This window comes from Neocloeon triangulifer, unplaced genomic scaffold (assembly GCF_031216515.1).
Source record: "Neocloeon triangulifer isolate White Clay Creek 2 clone unplaced genomic scaffold, ASM3121651v1 ptg000014l, whole genome shotgun sequence".
NCBI lineage: Eukaryota > Metazoa > Arthropoda > Insecta > Ephemeroptera > Baetidae > Neocloeon > Neocloeon triangulifer.
The window spans coordinates 27,959,204-27,978,521 of NW_026775556.1; the positions used below are offsets into that span (position 1 = coordinate 27,959,204).

Below are 19,318 nucleotides of genomic sequence, written 5' to 3' on the forward strand. Positions count from 1 at the left end.
AACCAATTCAAGCGGATCTCGTCATTCTTATTTTTTTTTAGTTTTATTTTTTGAACCAACACAACCGTCCGCCGTGCCAATATGCGAACTTTGCACTTCTCTTCCAAATAGAGCGACTTGAATGAAAAAACTCAAAACTTCTGGCACACGGAGAGCTACACGGACTAGAGAGAGGCAGGTTCGGCTGCTCGACATAAATATTCCATTCCATCCATTGAGAGCAAAAAGGGCCGGGATGCAGTTGCGAGAGAGTTTCATTTTGACGCCCACACCAGTAGAGTTGTGTCTCATCCCCGTCGTAAATTACATGCGGACCAGTGTTGCTCGTGTCGCTCCACGCCCGCTTACGATATTTTTAACGCAATCCGACCATGAGAAAAACCGCACACGCCTCCAATAATGACGCTCGCAATTCTTTTGTGCACGCAAATAAAAATAAAATGGTCTCTCGTCGATTATTGGCCAAAGACGAAGACTTTGAAGAGGTCGCCCAGCAGATTATTCAAATTGGAGCAGCACCTGGCGTCGCCGTGTTGACAGTAATTTAATATTCGCCGGCGCTCCGGATCCGACGCTTGACACAATTGTGATATATTGTCGGCCGCTCCGAGGCGAAATTAACGCAAGTTCACGGCCTGCACACGAAATCGACCCCAACGACGAATATTATATATAATTTTGACAATGAGGAATTTTTGAAAAAATAAAATAAAAAAAAACATCCTTATGCAGTTCTGATATAGACGAGGAAAAAGTATTGAATGCAAATTGCAGTTTTAAGCGACGGAGAATTAAAATAGGTGAAAACTTATTATTTCTGTTAGCATTTTATTCGAAAATAAATTGAAAAATAAAATGTATCTACGGAGCAAATTGTTTAAATTTAAAAAAAAAAATGTAAGAAATATGTATTTTTTTTAATGAGTAATTGATTACGTGGAAAAATTCATGCATATCAACGCATCAGGCTGGGAAATAGAATATTTTTGGTAAACTTTTAACGAATTAGATGAGATACCAAAGTTAATAAATATACCATGAATATATTTGAAGATAATAATGAATAATTTATTGAGTGTTTGAATATATTTGTTTATTATTCCAATATAATAAAAGTTTATTTCAATATCTCTTACAAATTGAAACAACAAACATCCAAATTGTTGTGGTACAAAAATTTAATGAAAATAATACATTTTTTTCAAATGGATACATATCGTTTTTTTTTTCATTTCATAACTGATTTAGAGCATGAAATAAATTAAATTTGTACTTTCCAAGTATTACTTAGACTGTTTTTCTTGGCAAAGTCCTTGAAAGTTAAAAAGAACTTTTAGTTAACCGAAAAGCATTTTAACTAAAACTCCCATTTCCCGAAAGATGAACTTTCCAGACGCGGAAAGACGTTTTAAATATTTATAAATTCTTTCCTTTTTTTTCTTTGTGGTTGTTTGCTTCTCCGGCGGCGAAAAACAAACAAATCTTTGAAGTTTCCACATTTTCCGTGAGCCAAATAATTTTCCACGAGAGCATCATTTTTTCCGTGCGGCTCTTTTTTTGCGGAAAAAAGAAGAGACTGGAGTAATAACGTTCCATCACGAAGCCTACTCGTAAAATGGCCGACACAAAAAGCAGCTTTTCCTCTCCAAAGGAAAACACGCAGCTTCCATATTTAATTTTTGTTGTAACTCATTCTGATGATTTAGCATAATTAATGAATTCGGCCGAACAAAGTTTTACGGCGAACCTTTTAGTGAGAGACTGGCTGTTTTATGACGAAACTCGCCAGAGGGCGGTTCTAATTTATGACCCAAATGTTCATTATACGATGCTGAGAGCTCTCGGAGAACGTCACTTGTTCTTCTCACATACATTTTCTTCACAGGCGACACGTGAGAAAGACGTCACTGGTCCTTAAACACATACATAGTGAGTTTTCCGCCTCCCGTTTAGGAGAGGAAAAGAGCGGAAAACTCATTCCGGAGACGTTATTTTTTTATAAAGACTGCGCGTTAATTGCATTCTTTGAGTGTAAGGAAAAGAAGAAGGAAATTTGCTCAAATTTTATCTCCTTCTCAACTTCAATGTTTAAATTCACCATTTGAGTATATTTTGTGATGTGATTTTGAGTTAAAATATGGCTTTTTGTCGAAATATCTTTTTTCTATGTCGGTGGAAAAACGTTAATTCTATGCACGTATAAAATTAATTAACAGTGATTTAATGAATGGTGGGCAAATATTATTCCTGAAATAACTATAAACAAAAAATAAATTTACATCAGCTTGTAATACCGTTTTTGGTACAGTTAAAAAATATGTGTTAATATTAGCGCAGAAATTATAATTATAAAAAAAAATGTCATTTTTCTGCCTCCGAGCAGCTCGGTCCGAGTTAAGTGAAATTGATACTGAATTGTTCAAGAGCAAAACTAAAATAAAAAAAATTGTTCGTCCAAAACTTGCTCTTAAAACATTTAAAAATTATAGGTGTTCATTGATGGTCAAAATTTTAAAATCTGTTAAAACCTTATCACTGAAATCATCAAAAAAAATATATACAAATTAAAAAATTATAATAAATTACCAACAAAAAATGTGAAAAATTGGACATTTTTCATGCAATTTTGACCACCATTTCAATTTACATGATAAAATCCAAAATTACTGACCTTCTCTTTTTGATTTTAAGCTACAAGTAAACCTTCTTTTTATTGATAATTAAAACAAGATTCAAACTGCAACCAATTCAGAGTTTTGCAAACTTTCGCCGGCCGCAATAATGGGAAATCTTTATATGCCGCGCACACACCAAAACTCTCCTCGCAAAGAAACTCTTTTTTTTTTTGCCTCTCGCACGTCTCCCGACTCGGCATCGGAATCGAGGTGAGTGCTCGGAGGCAGAACCCAGCAGTGAGATTGCCGCCCCCGCAGCCGAGCAATAATTCCTCTCGGCACACTCCCGTGGCGCGCGTTTTGCACACAAAAGCAAGAAGAAAAAGAACACAGGCGGAATAAAACCAAGAGGAATATCATTGCGAATAATGCTGACGGACCGGCGACGAGGCATAAAACAAAAATTGTTTGTTCTCCTGAAAGGCGATGGCATTTTACAACTGGGGCAATAAAAAGGCGGTGCAGTGGGTGGCTCTGTCTTTCTCCACACTCTGCGAAATTTCATTGATTGTCCGAATATGTGCGTAGAAAACGGAAACGGCCGACGTTTTACGACACCACGAGCTCTAAATTTTGCTAATCAAAACGAACGGTGCCGCGAACGCCATTGAAATGAGAAATGGAAATAATAATGCACTCGTCGCTCGCAGCCTTTGAAATTGATAGCGGCAAAGCCATAAATAAATGTTTGTTTTGTGCCGACAGTTTGTAAATCACTCGGCTGCTTCTTCCTTAAATTAATTGGTGCGCAATAAGCTATCAATATTCATATTCCCGGAGAGTGTTGTGATTTGTTTTTGCAACGCGACGTGTTATAAACGGTGAAATATGATCGTTAAACGCTGTGGATGAGGTTTTGCGACTATTTTTGCTGTGGAGTAATGGAGGAGATTAAATTTCCGGGCGGTGAACGAGACGAGGAAATAAAATTTGCATATTCAATCAAAAACAGCAAGCCGTTTTCTGCAATAAAATTCAAATTTGGTGGTGTTGGGTAAAAAAAATATTGGTAAATAACAGACCGAGAAGAATAAATAATAATAATAACAGTAAAATAAACTTCCAATACCATGGCTTATTGTAAATAAAATAAAAACGCAATTAGGGAGAGGTTTTGAAACCCTAAAGAGAAGCATTTTGCGTTCCTATGTAACTTTTCTAATAAAAAGTTAATTACTTAAATTGTTCGTGACTTGAATTTTAAGTCAGCTTTTCCTCGATGGGTTTTGAGAGTTGCTATTTAAAAATAAAAATCAATATTTTGCTCTTTTTGTTTGTTTGTTAAACAATTTTCTTAAACAATAAACAATTCACAAAGTACCTATCGAGGAAAAACTGACTATAAATTCATATCGCCATGAATCGATCCTCGATCGTGAAATTCTACTACAATTTTGGACGAAATGAACAGCAGAACTAATTAATTTTAAATAAGAATAATTTCGATAATTTTACAAAGATTTTAATAAAGCCAGAAAGGAGAGGGGAAATAAAAGGCATTAATTTTACTAAAAAGAAGCTTTGAAGCTTTTCAAGAGCAGAAATTATATATAAAGTGCTTGTAATAAATTGGTTTTTCCTTGATTGGCCGTATGAGTTGGCTATTGCAACCTCAACTTACAATTAGTCTAAAAAATTAATAAATAAATATGGTTATTTGAATTTAAATTCGGCTTTTCCTCGATGGGTTTTGGTGAGTTTTTTATTGTTTAAGATAAAACAATATCCTGCTCTACTTGTTTTGGCTGCAGCCATAATTCATGAGCTGTGAAAACATTTTGGAAAGAATTATTACAAAAACCAATTTAAAAAAAAAACCTTTCAAATTAAGACTTTTTTGTGAAAAAATTATTTTCATCAAAATAATTTTTTTTTAAGAATTTAAAATTTAAATTCAAATCACCATGAATCATCCCTGGATCATGAATTTCTACTACAAAAATTAATAAATATGTCAAATAATTATTTTTTTCAGTTATTTTTCATCAACTCCCCTTGGCTATTTTCCTTTTCAATAAAAATTCATATTCCACATAATCGGTGTTTTTAAAAGCCGGAGAAAAGCCAGGCGGCTAACAAGTAGTCAATTTCTATTCAGCCCGCTGATTATTACCCATAGCGTCTCTCTCTATACTTAAAAGGCCGCATCAGCACAGTGGGCCGCAATAAAAGAAAAAAATAACTCTCAAGCTCTTTTCATCGCGTAATGGGGCTCGGGCGAAATAAACACAAAATCGATTTGGCTCGTCATTTTAATTTAAAGTGCAATTTTTATTTTCTGGTCGCTTTTAATCGGCAGCTGCAAGTGGAGTGCTCGTAAATAATAATCTGATCGGGCCTTTCTGATTGGCTCGTCAATATTAGCCTGGCGCCGAATTAATCAGGCAGGTGTCCGTCGTAAATTTCGTAGAGCGACACAAGACGGGCAAACACCCTGCTGATGACAGACGAGCTGCTCCTGAGCGAGGCCCATTTTCGCAAATCGAATGAATATTTTACGACCTGTCGAGCTTGCAAACGGTGCATTTGCATAATAATCGAGACTGGCCGGATATTATAGAGAACAAACAAATGCGGGGGTGTTGCTGCCTAAGCGATTTGCTTCGTTTGCAATAATTCACGGTTATAGAAATTTGATTGAAGTGGAATAGCGTGATTTGTTGATATTAAATAATATTTTCTTTTGGTGTCGCTTCTATGGAGCTTTTATTGTTTGAAATGATAGGAAACAATTTATAAAAAAACTAAAATTGCTACATTTTTTAATTGATAATTCTAGTAAACACATTTCATCTAAATATATTTTTGTTGAATAATCAACTATGAATTATAATTTTGATTATTAAAATTAAAATATCTAAAATTTAATATAATTTATGATGTTTCTTTTAGCTATATCATTTTCTAGATATAAACTGATTAACTGACATTAAAAAATAATTTTTTTTAATTTACAAATATTTGATATTAAAATTAATTGGCAGCCAAGCCGTCAATGTTAAGAACATAGAATATCTCTTTGAGAACTAGTAATAGCTAAATGCATTGTAGATTGATCGATTAATTTATATGAAGTGCATAATACGAATTATTGTGATGCAAATTTCAAAAATGATTAAAAACTTCCCAAAATAATTCTCCATATTCCATTGAAATTTGAGTCTTTTTCAAATGGTTTTACATCCTTATTTTTGTTAAAATACGGCAATTAATATAGATCAAATGATGATACCCATTGACCTACGAATTAATCACTTTTAGTAGATACAATTTCTCTAACAATTCCTATTCACATATTTCAAACAGAAAAGGTTTTGACTTGACCCTTGAGCCATAAATATACCCAGCAGGTCATAAAAACCATAAAAACTAAACAATCAGCAGCTCTGCAGGTGCAAAAACTCCATTAAGACGAGCTCAGCTTCATAAAAAGTCTATACGAGTATAAAAGACTGATCAGAACGACCTTGGAGAATTAGGGAAAAAATTGCTAATCCATCAGAGGAGAGCGAAAGGTCGTAAAGTTATGCAGTTGATTACGGGCCAATTTGGCTTGGCTGCAGGTGAAAATGGCAGCGAAACAAGGAGTAAAAAGTATAAATTATCGTTCACAGCAGCAACCGCGATGCGAATCCTCTGCGGAATAATTTCACACTCGCGTTGCCAGCCGAAAAATTCGTCGCAGCACAAAGAAGACAAAGTGCGAGCGAAAGAAAGAGTTAATGTGGCCCTCGTCGCGAATGCACGCACGCGCCACAGATGTAAAGATGTTAATTAAAAAGACGCCTACGCCGATATGGCAATCAATGGGGCGACAGCCAACGCCCTGCTTTGTTACAACAAAAAATAATTTTGGCCTCTTCATTTTAGCCCAGACTCAAAGCGTGCTTGTTTTATTTTTCAGAATTCAACAGTCTCTTGGCGAATAAATGAAGAATTATATACTTGCCAATTATTTTGCTTCAAAATCGGTTTTACGCTTGTGAAATATTTGTAAGAAATAATATAGATTCACAAACAAGATTAATTAAAAAGAAAATCATGACTCTTAAAATAAAAAGTTTCAAATTTATTATTTTTCTTTTCAAAATTTTAGATCACATTGTTTACATTCAATTGTTGATAACAATTTTTTGAAAGAGAGTAATTTTTGGACAAAACATAAGCAAGAATTTTGCTAAAACTTCCGAGATCAAAACGATCCCCGGCCGCAGTGGTATTTTTTTTTTAAATAATGATTTGAATTTAATACCCTTTTAACATGACGATACGTTTGTACAGGTAAAATTTATTATACTTTCTTTGATATACATTCTTTTTATACTAAATTTGAGAAATAAATCACCGATAATTTATATAGAAAGTATAGAAGCAAAAATTTACGTCAAAATTTAAAAATTTCCTATGAAAATTAGATGGGTTAATTGTTAAATTTTATTAAATATATTAACTTAAAATCTGCCTGTAAATTCTGTCCTTTCATTAGAAAAATATAATATAATAATGAATTTTCATTGCTTTACAAGTTGCTTTTTTGCCCGTTACGCTGATGCCTGGTTTTCGTTTGACACGCTACATTGCTATTATTTTTTATCGCCTACCTAATAATTTAAAGATGATTGTGATGGTATCTTTGAAGATGGCAATATAATATTATTGCTCTCGATATTACTATTGAAGAGTCTTTTTCCATAAGTTTGAATGGCTTTGTCATTTGAGACGCTGCCAAAATAGTTTGTTTGCTGAAGAGCTCCTGCTTGATGCTATCGTCGCTTTTTGACTAAATTCAAATTGACAAGTCTGAATAATATTAATTTTATGCCAGACCGCGATTTAATTGCAATCATCATTTCTCTCCAGCAGCCTAAGGCAATAAATTTAACACCGAGGAGATTAATAACGTCGGAAAAAGTGGCACACGCTAAGCAGAAAGTAATTTAATCCCATGACAAACAAGAGGCTGCCATTAATCTACTTGCAAAGTTTGCATGCCAACCGTGATATTAAATTAAATCTCTCGCTTCTGCCACTAGATTCGTCCAGGCGTCACGAATTAAAATTGAGTCGTAAATTAAAAAAAATTCTTGAGATTACTTTGTTTGTACTTAATTAGAACTTGCTGGAACTCTTCCTTCGACTTTGTTTTTCCAAGACGGATTTCTGAAAAGGACGGAGGATTTAGAAAGACTGACGGAGAATTCGTGTTTGTCCTTTTCTTTGCTTGATGATTAATCGCGAGAAGAACAGACCTTGCGCCTCTTAGAAGATAATCTTCGTTTGCTCAGCTTTACTCTAAATAATACCTTTCTTTGTTGCTGCCAGAATTCCTAAACAAACACACTCTTTGGCCTAAGTATTTGCTTGTCGTTTGCAAGAAAATCGATGGTCATTCAAGAAAGGCCGTCCTGCTCATTCATTAACAAGAAAAACTCCCCCCGAGACTTGACAAACTTTGTCTCTCTGTCATCTTTTGAGCGGTGTCGAGGTTGCGACCAAAACTTTTCAACTTTCGCTCGAAAAGTTCTATGATTAAAAATTTATTTTTGGGCGCGTTTCTTCTTAATTAGCGGCGCCGACAAGTCCGAAATTAGTCCCCTGTCGGCTCTTTCATCTCGGGGCGTCATATTTTCCCCGCAGCACGAGTTGTGCGAATATTTCGAAACGAGCCTCGTTGCGCCGGCAAAAGGCACGGAAAGGTCGGGGGTGTCAATAAAGCAGCTTAGCTGACATGAAGGGCAGCAAGAACAAAGAGAGATCACAGCCGCCTCCGTCTTTTGCAGCTAAAATCATGAGGCAGAGGCTTTTGACGGACGGCTGCGTGTGCTGATTTTGAAAGCAGCTTTTCCTCTATGGAAATTCAAATTTTTACAATTTTTTTCTTTCTAAATTTGAATTAATTTAACGCACATTATTACAGCAAGATTTTACTTTTTATTAGCAGAAAAAGTTGTATTTATTTTTTAATAAAATTTAATTGAATAAACTGCTGGTGTTGACATTTTGATGAGATATTAAAAAAGGAAATGATTAGATTTTTTACTATTTTGAATTTGCTTAAAGAAATTTAAAGTCATTAAAACGATTCTTAAGCAACTTTAATACGAATATTAATGGAGATTTTTAATTTTTACTTATCTTTGTTATATTGTTAGAAACATCAAGTTGTCAAAAATCTGCTGTTTTTAGGAAAAATTGCATTTTATTATATTTTAATATTGTATAAATAAAAAAGAATTAAAATCAACTTGATTAGGGTCTTTTTCAGCTTACATATATTGAAAAGATTTTGAAAATTGCAATACTTCATACCAGATTTATTTTCAATGAATTAAAATTTTTTTTTTTAACATATAAACTAATAATTTTGCTTTGATTTTTAAAAATATTGATAAATTCAATCTGGTTTTTGTGGATAATTACATATTTTTTTTTTTTAAATTCAATGTTATTCAATTTTTGCAAAAAGAATGTTGAAATTATACATGGAAATTCTGCGCACAGGTTGGAGAGTTGGTGGTCTTGTATATTTGAACCAAATGGTGATGTTTTGTCGCGTATCGACCGCGGGGCGCAAGTGTCGCAAATCGCGCAGTTATATTCAGGCGAATTTAATCAAACGGTGCCGGCCGGCGCTGGAAAGAAGGCGAGGGGAAGTTAACGAGCATCACGTTTGGCCGCTCAATTAATTCGGCAGGAATTAGCCCGATTGCAGCTCGCTAATTTTTTTTCCAGCTGACAAAGTAGAACAAACAAGCGGAGCGGGCGAAACTCGGCGGGCGAACTGCACACTCGTGTAATTGCCACGTCGGCAAACCCTGATTTATTTGTAGTTAGGCAGCACGTGTGTGTCCCTTCGGCCGTTTAGCCAATGCGGACATCGAAAAAAACAAATTGCACCAAATACTCGTGGCGAAAAGACGGAATTAAAGAAAATATAATAGAGTAGCTATGGGGTGGAATTTTCTGAATTTAAAATGAGTTATTTTAAGCTCAAAGATCAAATAATTATAATTTAAACTTATTAAGAGCGATTGGCAAAAAAAAAAAAAAAAAAAATACCAAAATAGTGACATCGAAGCTTCTTTCAACTTCTTTCAAATAAATATACTTCATTTAAAAAAAGCCTTTAACTTAGTCAATATTGCACAATACGATAAAAAAAAAATTGTAAATTTAGTTATTGTAAATATATGTGATTTTTTTAAATTTCATTTTATGTCCCAATCTGCTTGAAATTTTGAAAAATGATGCCTTGTCGTGAAAAATTTTAGAACTTTGATAGTTAATTTGTTTTATTTTAGTAAATAAAACTTATTTAAAAGTCCTTTAAATTAAATTCGTTTAATCAATCAATCTTCTAGATCAAAACTTTTCCTACCTTTGTTTTCCATAAAAATTTGAGAAATAAATCAACCTTCAAGCACAATAGAAAAAAATCTCCGTTGTTCAAAAGTACAAAACAATTCTCGCATTATAATACGCACAATACAAACTTCCTTGAATTGAAAACTCGACAGAATATTAATTCTAAACAAGCCTTCTCGTCTTCGTGCGCCACAGCAATACTCATTCCATTCCATTAGACTTTTTCTTGCGGCACTTCTGCTTTCCTCTCCTGCGGCCTCATTCCCTCTTTTTCATTGTTGCCGGAGAGCTGAAGTTTCTTTCTTTCTCTTTCTCTCGTCATCTCCTGCTCTCGGTCCGCGAGGGAGGAAGACACTCGTGCTCGGCTCCACTTTATTATGCATTTCATTGAGGAAATGGCAAAATGATTCTTACATCGGGCCCGGGTAAAAGCACCGACGTTGGAATTAATTCTCCGTGGAAGCGAGAGCGGCGGTACAACGTGCAAATATTGAAACTGCCTTTCTTTTCTTCCGCGCCGTTCTCAAATAAAGATGATATTACTTTGATTCTTCTTCAGATTGATTCCTCGGATCTACTTACTTGAATTTTTTGCGAGCAATATATTCCGCCAAATGGATTTTTACGAAATAAAATAATAAAATTGAGAAAAAAATGTCAAAAAATGCGAGTAAGACTGCATAAAATAAATTATCCAGAAAAAAACTAATTCACCATTTGCGAAATCAAATAACATTGGTTCTTTTTGACAGCTTCATCTTAGAATGATTGAATCTTTTCAATCCTAAGACATGTTGTACAAAATGAAATATAAAAAATATTGGCGTTGGAAAAATAAAAATTGGTTCAGCGTGGGGCTGTAGTCAGGCGATCAAAGATTTTTAAAAGCTCAAAAAATTGGCTTCGGTTGCCTACTTTACAAATCTTTGATCGCCTGACTACAGCCCCACGCTGAACCAATTTTGATTTTTCCAACGCCAATATTTTTTATTTTTCATTTTGTACAACATGTCTTAGGATTGAAAAGATTCAATCATTCTAAGATAAGGCTGACATAAGAACCAATGGTATTCGATTTCGCAAATGGTGAATTGAGATATTAAAATTTATTAATTTAATGGGATGAACACAAATTCAATTTTTGACTTAATTTAACAGTTAATTATAATAATAAATACTAGTATATTTTTAAGCTCCAGCAAAATCTTTGTATGTTTGTATTGTACTGTTTATTCTACTCTAGTCCAGCTCTAGTCATTAAAAATAATTAAGAAATTTAAAATATGAGCAGATAAGGGAATCAAAATTAGCAGAGTTCTGTGGCGCCTTTTTCCCGAAAACTCAATTTTCGCCTTAAAATAATTTAATCTTCTTTTTTTTTAATACATAAAATGTGTTTAACAATTTGGACAAATTTACAAAACAATAATAAAAAACCAATCCATAGAAAGACTAGATTAAATTTTGTGCATAATTCGAAGGATCAGATTTGAGTTTTGTTTTAAAATTGATGATGATTAATAACGCTGACAGAAATCCTTTTAACCACAACCGGACAACAGAACATCGCATAGAGTGACTATCGATTTTGGGAAAGTAATTAATTCGGTCGGCAATGGAGCCTGACGCTGGCCTAAATTTGCCCTGGGAGTGCAACACGTTATTCTAATGCACTTTGCTTATTCCGCCTGCGCTCGCTCATTTCCTTCAAATTAAAAACGACAATTAAAGTGCGCTTAACGGCCGAAACGAGAACCCATCACAAAAATAAACAAGCTCGCGATGGCGGCACTTTTCACGCGTCGTTTAACTTCTTCTGTGCGCAAACAAACGGCCGCAATAAAAAGCAGAGAAAATAAAGCGCCGCCCTCCTAAAATGCAACAACCGGAACTTAATTTTTTTATGTTCGATCTGGGATTGCGTCGTCAAGAATTGCAAAATCCAAGACGATTTTGGTCGTGGATTTAATTTTACATTGAAAAACGTATAAAACACGCAAAATTGTTTTTGAAGTAGTTTAAATTGCAAACAAATAGTTTTCCTTAATTTTTTTATTTATTATTCAGTTGGTAATTTCCATGCTAGAAAACTAAATTTTAAAATACTTTTTGTATAATAATTATTTGTGTAGATTATTTCAGTATAATTAGGCACCTTGGAATGATATTTCGCATGTTTAAATAATTAATATAATTAACTATCAGCACCACACAGCTCCATCAATTCTTAAATCGCTTGAAGTGACAAATTACCAGCTCAAATTTATAATTAAATTTAAGCCTGGACAAAAACGTAGGGATCCTATGACGTCAAGCAATTTAAGAGATTTACAATTTAAATCGTTATTATTTAACACAAAAAATTAAATATTTATGTTAATAATATTATTAAAAATAAAATTACTATGTAAATAAATGTTATATTAGCAAGTTCAATTCAATTAATGTTAAAATAAAATATAGGTTAGTTTTGTTTTCAATGGATCTATTCTACATTTCCTTTTCCTCTGAGCGATTAGCATGAATTAGTATTTTAAAAATAAGTTTATATTTACAATAAAAAAAAGAGCGGAAATAATCACCATAAAATATCCGAGCTTAAAATTACCCGCTTGAAAATACACAGCTGTTCTTCAAAGTAGTGTTTGTTTTCAACAAAACGTCAGAGTTTCCGACCAAGTTGCACAGTTTGTTTCCATCAAACTTGGGTTGAAGTGGTGCAAGAATCGCAGAAACTGGGCATCAACATGCAAACGCGGAGCTGGCAGTTTGTTTGTCGGTGGTGCCGGGGCCGCCCCTCGCAGATTCGATCCGCGGCACCCGACACTGGATTTGCTTTAATAACCTGGCCCCGAGGTTTCGTCTCGGCGAACCAAACTCGGCAGCTGTCTCTCGATCTCATTATATAATGTGCAGCGGCTTATTGCACACACACACACACACTGATGTGTGTGACGTCACGCGCCGTTTATTAATTTCGCGCGGCGTCAAACAAGGCTTATCGCGCTGCCAAACGAGAAAGATAACAAAACAAAAACGGCTGTGTTGGGATAATAAATATTACACACGCATTTGCTCTTTTCGCAGGGCCGCGTCCTCCGGGACCGCCGAAAATGCCATATCGCAGGAGATGAGTTTCGGCTTCGCACACCCCCCAGGAGCGAATAGATTTTGATACGCTCGTAGGAAAAAGAAATGTGAAATTCTCCTTTTTTTTCGGCTTTCGGAGAAAAGGCACCCCAATTATTTCCGCATCAAAATCTACTTTGTTTGAATTGCCGTGTTTGTCTCCGCTTGGAGTACTTTACAGAGAAAAAAGCGTCACTAAAGTGACGCAAGAAGCTTAATCTCGTGACGTTCAGCAAGTGGAGAATCGAACCCAGGTCTTGGCACAAGCGTTTCGGCTCATAACACTAACGGCCCATTAGCTCAGTTGGTTAGAGCGTCGTGCTAATAACGCGAAGGTCGTGGGTTCGATCCCCCCATGGGCCAGCTTTTTGAAAAATTTACAACAATGTCATGTATAATTATAAATTGTTCTATTAAAAACGTTAATTTTTTTATGTTTCAATTTTTATCAAATTTTATAAATATTAGGTTTTTTAATTTTTTTATAGTTTAAATTTTAATAAACATTTTTTACTTAATTTTAGTTTGCATTCTATAAATATATTATGGTTTTCATAAATAAAAAATATTATATAATTATTCAGTCAATCTTCAAGTCGATATTAATTCAGAACATGCAGACATGTTGATGCTTCCAGGGTTCTAAGCATTTCGCAAAGTCTCTGAAATGAAATCTTTTAATTAATTTTCTTTATTATCAATGAAATACATATTGCATTAAGAGTAATAATGAATGGAACTTGACCATTAAATCATAATGACCAATAAACACACACATCTAATATAATTATTGAGTGAATATTTTCAGTAAATTTTTACTTATCGTAATTATTTTTGTTGTAATGTTTTTAAGTGAATTTGTACTGGATAAATACTATATTTTTTCAGTGAATTAACAAAAATTTCCATAAATGAATGTTCATTTCAATAAAAATAGCCTGTAACTTGATATAAAGGAATAATTTTTTATAAATTTTTTGGCCAGGGCTCTGGTTGAATATTGAATTAAATTTAGATTTTAATAACTTTGGTTCATATCAGTGAATTCGTAGACAAAGCAGTTTATATTTATTAGGCTCTCCTTGGCAGAAGCCGGGAAATGCAAGGAAACGGAACGATTGCGAAAAACAAATAAAAAACTCATTTCGCATGCCAAAGCCAGTGAAAAAGTGGGGCAAAAACAAGGCGCTTCTCTTTCTGGCACACGTGCAGTGTGGCGGAAGGTGCGGCCAGGAATGAGGGTTGCTGAGCCATCCGCTTTAAAGCCACCACTTGAATGCCGCTGCATAAATATTTCCCTGCGGCTCGCACGTCGTTCCGGGGCGCATTTGAATTTTTGAACTTAAATGGAGATGAATTTAATCCACCCCATGCACTTTTGCGTCCGGGTCGCACTTTAACAATCAGCGCGAGTGTTTTGCCCAGAGGCCAGGGTTACCTCTCGGCTTTAACTTCACCTTGACGAGGGTCGCTCTTTGGCGGGGTCAAAGTGAGCACCGAGCCGAGGGGTGGGTCGCCCTGCCAGTCGGGTGGTGGCGCCGCGCTCGGAGGCTGCCACCGACTGCCAGTTCACCGCTTTGCGGACAGATCGGCGCCACGAGTGGCGAACCCAGTAGGGGTGAACAAGAGCACAAACCCTCGGTATGGAATTAAATGAAGATTGCAGGTTCCAGAAAAAAACAACTTGCGATTCAAATTGAGGAAAATTTCATAAAATATAATTATTTTTTTTAATTTTATTTAATAAGTCACCTGAATCCTTTAATGGACCTAATTATTAAAAAAAAAACTAAAATGAAAAGTGTTTAATCGCCAACAATGTTATTTTGGAGAAAGTTAATTAAATAAATGGTATTTAATGCGCTGCATTATTTAAGTAGGTCAAATAATTCACACTTTACTTCACTATTACTATGGATATGATTATTTTTACAAGTTCTAAGACGTCTGTCTAAGTCAATACAAAAAAAGGTTTTAATTAGTAAAATTATAAGAAAGAAGATAATATTTCATAATAAAATTGGCAAATCTTAAATCATCCACTTATAAAAGCTATCATACTAAAATAAATCTTTTTAAAATTAAAAATTCAGGAATTTTAAAACTTTGCCCAAATAAATGTTATTTCTGTCCATATTGTGTCACTTGAATTTAAAGCTTGACACAAAATTTTGATCATTCAAATTAAAGCCTCATTAGTGGTGCTGACAAAATTTGGTAATTTTTCCTTTTTTTACCGTTTGAATAATAAATACGGCCCGAGAAGGATGCGTGTGCAAATTATGCGACAAAATCTGCGACCAATACCACCTCGAGAAATGTGAAAACCGAGTGCTTTCCATCAACGACTACGCCCGTATGGGAAAAGACAAAACATGACCTTATAATATGTTATTTAAATTTATAAATTGTTAAAAATATTAATTGAAAATAATTTTAATTTTTAAATTAATTAAAATTTTGTTATCAAATTTCGCTTAAGTATAAATTTAAATATTGAAGAATTGTACTCTGATGAGGTATTTTCAATAAACTATATAATAATAAATACATGCAAATGAAAGAAATAATCAAGTGAGACTTATTTTAAATTTTTAACTGCAAAAACCTTAATTGGAAAGTTTGGGGAGATTTTTTTCAAAAACATGAAAGTTTGTTTGAAGAAATTGACACTTGAGGAGATGATCATGGAAATGAAGAGATCGTGCTTTTCCTCGTTGCAAAAATTGTTTTTATTCGTCGTTGTGTTTCTTGAAAAAAACAATTTTTGCAACAAGAAAAAGCCCAATCTCTTTCCACAAACATGAAATTAAAAATAATAAATAACATAAATTAATGAAAATGATGATTTTTTTTTTTATTGATTCTTGATTCAGTTAATTCATTATGAATACAAACAAATGGTTCTGCTGGACTAAAAATGCTCAAATTTTATTAGTTGTATTTTTCAGAGGGAAAAAGATAAATAAAACATATATTGTTTCTATTCGTTCTCTCAAACGTGGCAAAAATTCAAACCGAAATCCACAACAAATCCTCAAAGAATTCGTTTCACGTTGACCTACATTTTGCTTCAAACTGGCTTCAAAGGGTGAAAATCTTGCAAAGAAGTGCGTCCACTCTACGCGAATAAGACATCGACAGCGTGTGTACCTGAGACTGTGAATGGCAGCTCATTAAAGTGCAACTCACCGCTCACAGCCATCAGCTCACGCACATAATAATGGTGCCGTCGAGAGAAAGATACATAAAATAATGTGCCCTGTCGTGCGGCAGTCCCATGGGGCTCAGAATTCACAAGTACATGCGACGGTTGGTGCGTGCGTAAGGACTTGGCTTTTCCTCTTTATTTTTTTTCCTGCAACACCTAGAAAGCAGCCTCATTATCCTCCCACTGTGTGTACGCATTTTTTAAAACCCCGTTGCGAAATAACAACAAAAAAGAAGAAATATTCTCATCTGGGAGGAAAAATTGTTTGCGAGAAAATTTTTATTTTATTTTTAGCTTCACCATTGTTCGGCTCTTTTTAAATTAACGTCTCTAGCTGCTCTTGCGATGAGAGGACTCGTTTTGTTTCTCGCTCTCTGTATGAAAAGATGAATGCTCGGTCGCTACCTGTGCCAGTTCCTCGCGGCTAAATTGAAACTATACATTTTTCTGGAAGGAAAACAATGAACCGCCAACTGCGCACACCGTAACCACTAGAAAACGAAACGCTGTAAGAAAGAGTAGCCTTTCTGTTGTTCTGCTCTATGAAATTGCTAGAGGAGGATTTTCTTTTGTTTTTCATTTCAAGTTGACAATGTTTTTCATATTTTATTAAATTTGATAAAAATCAATTTAATCAAATATTAAAATTATATAAAATAAGCGGGCAGGTACAATAATCGGTTCTGAGTCATCGAAAAATCTGTCATTTTATTAATTTTCTTTCTTGCAATAGTTTGGAAGGAGTTTTTTCCGCGGTTTTCCAGTTTAATTAAGGAGGTATAAAAATCTGGATCCAGAATGAGGCTGCAAATGGCCAGAATAGTAATTTTAAGCTGCGGACTTCTAATTAAGTAGACTAAAATTCGGCTCTGAGATGACTTAGGGTTTAGAAAAATCGTTTTTTTTTTTTTAGAAAAATGCGGTGCACTATTCTGGGTTTTGAAATTATTTTCGGTTTTTTGCAGGCACTTAAAAATGTTCATTATTTCCACACAAATTACATTAAAAACAACCGCACTTAACAACTTTCAAAGTCATGAAGCAATTAATGGTGTCTTTTAAAAAAGAAGTAAAAAAATTACAAAAAAAAAAAACCCCCAGAAAAGTGCAAAAATGCGGGTTTTCCAGGGTTTTTAATTTTGGGAAATCGTCGGTAAAGATGTTATTTGTGCTCTCGATATGTATACAAAGTTCTTTTTGCATTACCAAATCATGTAAAAGGCGCCTTGAAGATTTATTATTAGGTTTGCTAATTTCATTTCAGTGGCCCATTAGCTCAGTTGGTTAGAGCGTCGTGCTAATAACGCGAAGGTCGTGGGTTCGATCCCCCCATGGGCCAGCTTTTTAGCATGGTTGACAATCTTACACAATTGTCTTGAAATATATCTGGAAAATAAAAAATTACCATGTATTCTAATATTATGTCAATAATAACTGATGTTTTTTTGAATAAACAAAGCTCATTTCCAGTGTGTTTATATTTTGTTATCGGGACAAAGAACAACGGTAGCAATTAATGCTTTCTTCTCGTGACAGCCCTCAAGACGAGAACACTGCGCGTGAATAATGAGACTCTAAAATTAACTCTCGGAAAGAAAAAAAACTGTCAAAGATAAAGCGGCGCGTGGCAGTTTTGCCACTTTGGTTTAATTTGTCCAACGTGTGGCGGAGCAAAAGGGGTGATAAATGCCGATATCTCATGCATAATGCACGGATTAATCATGGCGGCGCGCGTTAAGTATTATACACAAAAGCGGCCCCGTTGTTTGGTATTCATACAAAAAGAGCACGCGAAATGGTGATAAAATACAATGCACGCGCAGTTTGGACCGAATAAATATTATAAACGTGTACAAAACGCTCTGGAGTTTGTTTGTCAAGTGGGCAGACAAACTATTCTTTTAAATTCCACTGAAATAAAATTACAGCCGCGCCTTTTTTGCGAGCAAATAATACGAGAGTTGTAAAATGATACGCCCGACCGTTTTGGGCAAAGCCGAGCTTTAACAGTTGCGTGTTGTTCTCGGCGTGTGTCGCACTCGCTCCCTTCCTTTAAAGACCCTCCTTCGTCTTCGCACTTATTATTTCAAGTGGCTGCGGCGTCTGCATTTCAGCTCGAATTGCAAATTTACGAGGCGGCGAACCGAGAGCATGGAGAAAAGTGTGCTCATGGCAATCTTTTGTGGCACCAGTTGTGCCAGAGGTTTGACCACAATGTGAGTAAATTAAACCATTATAGTGTAAATGTTCAGGATGACGAGGGGTTAATTGTCTTAATTAAGCTGATTTTTATATTGAAATAATGCTTATTCTTAAATTAATTAAATCTGCTATTTTATTAATTCAAATATGAACTATAAAATCCACTTCTTTGGACTCTATATAAGAAATATAAAGATGTCAATATTGAGTGATCAGTTATTATTTGAATTCTATAATTTATTATAAATAAAATATTAAACTATTTGAGTAAATGTAAAGTTTTGTTTGTTATTAAAATGAATGATTAAATGTTCTTAAAGCGAGCGGGTTCTTTTCTGAGATTTTGAGCATAAAAAGAATTTTCCTTGTAATATAAAAATTAAATTTATTGATAAAAAGAATAGTAACAAAGATACACGATATATTATTAATGAAATGGTTATCTGATTTAAAGTTTATCTTAAATTATTATATTGTCCTGCCTGATTATTGTTTTGATCTAATAATGTCATTTTTTATACGGAGTACAATTGTTGCGCGCGATTTATTGAGAGAGAGAATATTTGAGTGAAGCCTTATGATTATTTGATATTACCAAATTGTGGAACAGGGCAGTTGATTTGATGCTCAAGCCAGGTGAAATAATCGCCTATCGGAGTCCTACCGCGGGCCAATTACTTTGAGTTTGGGTTCAAAGTAATAAGCCAGTACACCTCGGTGACAAGAGCAGCAAAAC

The 19,318-nt window shown here is 34.5% G+C and overlaps 1 protein-coding gene and 2 non-coding genes across 9 annotated transcripts in view; all 3 read left to right on the top strand.

Annotated features, from left to right (window-relative positions):
- Window positions 1-19,318, top strand: part of LOC132200224 (synaptotagmin-7) — a 232,097-nt gene that overhangs the window by 112,952 nt on the left and 99,827 nt on the right. The gene's annotated exons all lie outside the window — the stretch shown is intronic.
- Window positions 13,459-13,532, top strand: Trnai-aau (transfer RNA isoleucine (anticodon AAU)). The gene has a single exon. It is a non-coding gene; the product is annotated as a tRNA-Ile (tRNA).
- On the top strand, window positions 17,646-17,719 carry Trnai-aau (transfer RNA isoleucine (anticodon AAU)). The gene has a single exon. It is a non-coding gene; the product is annotated as a tRNA-Ile (tRNA).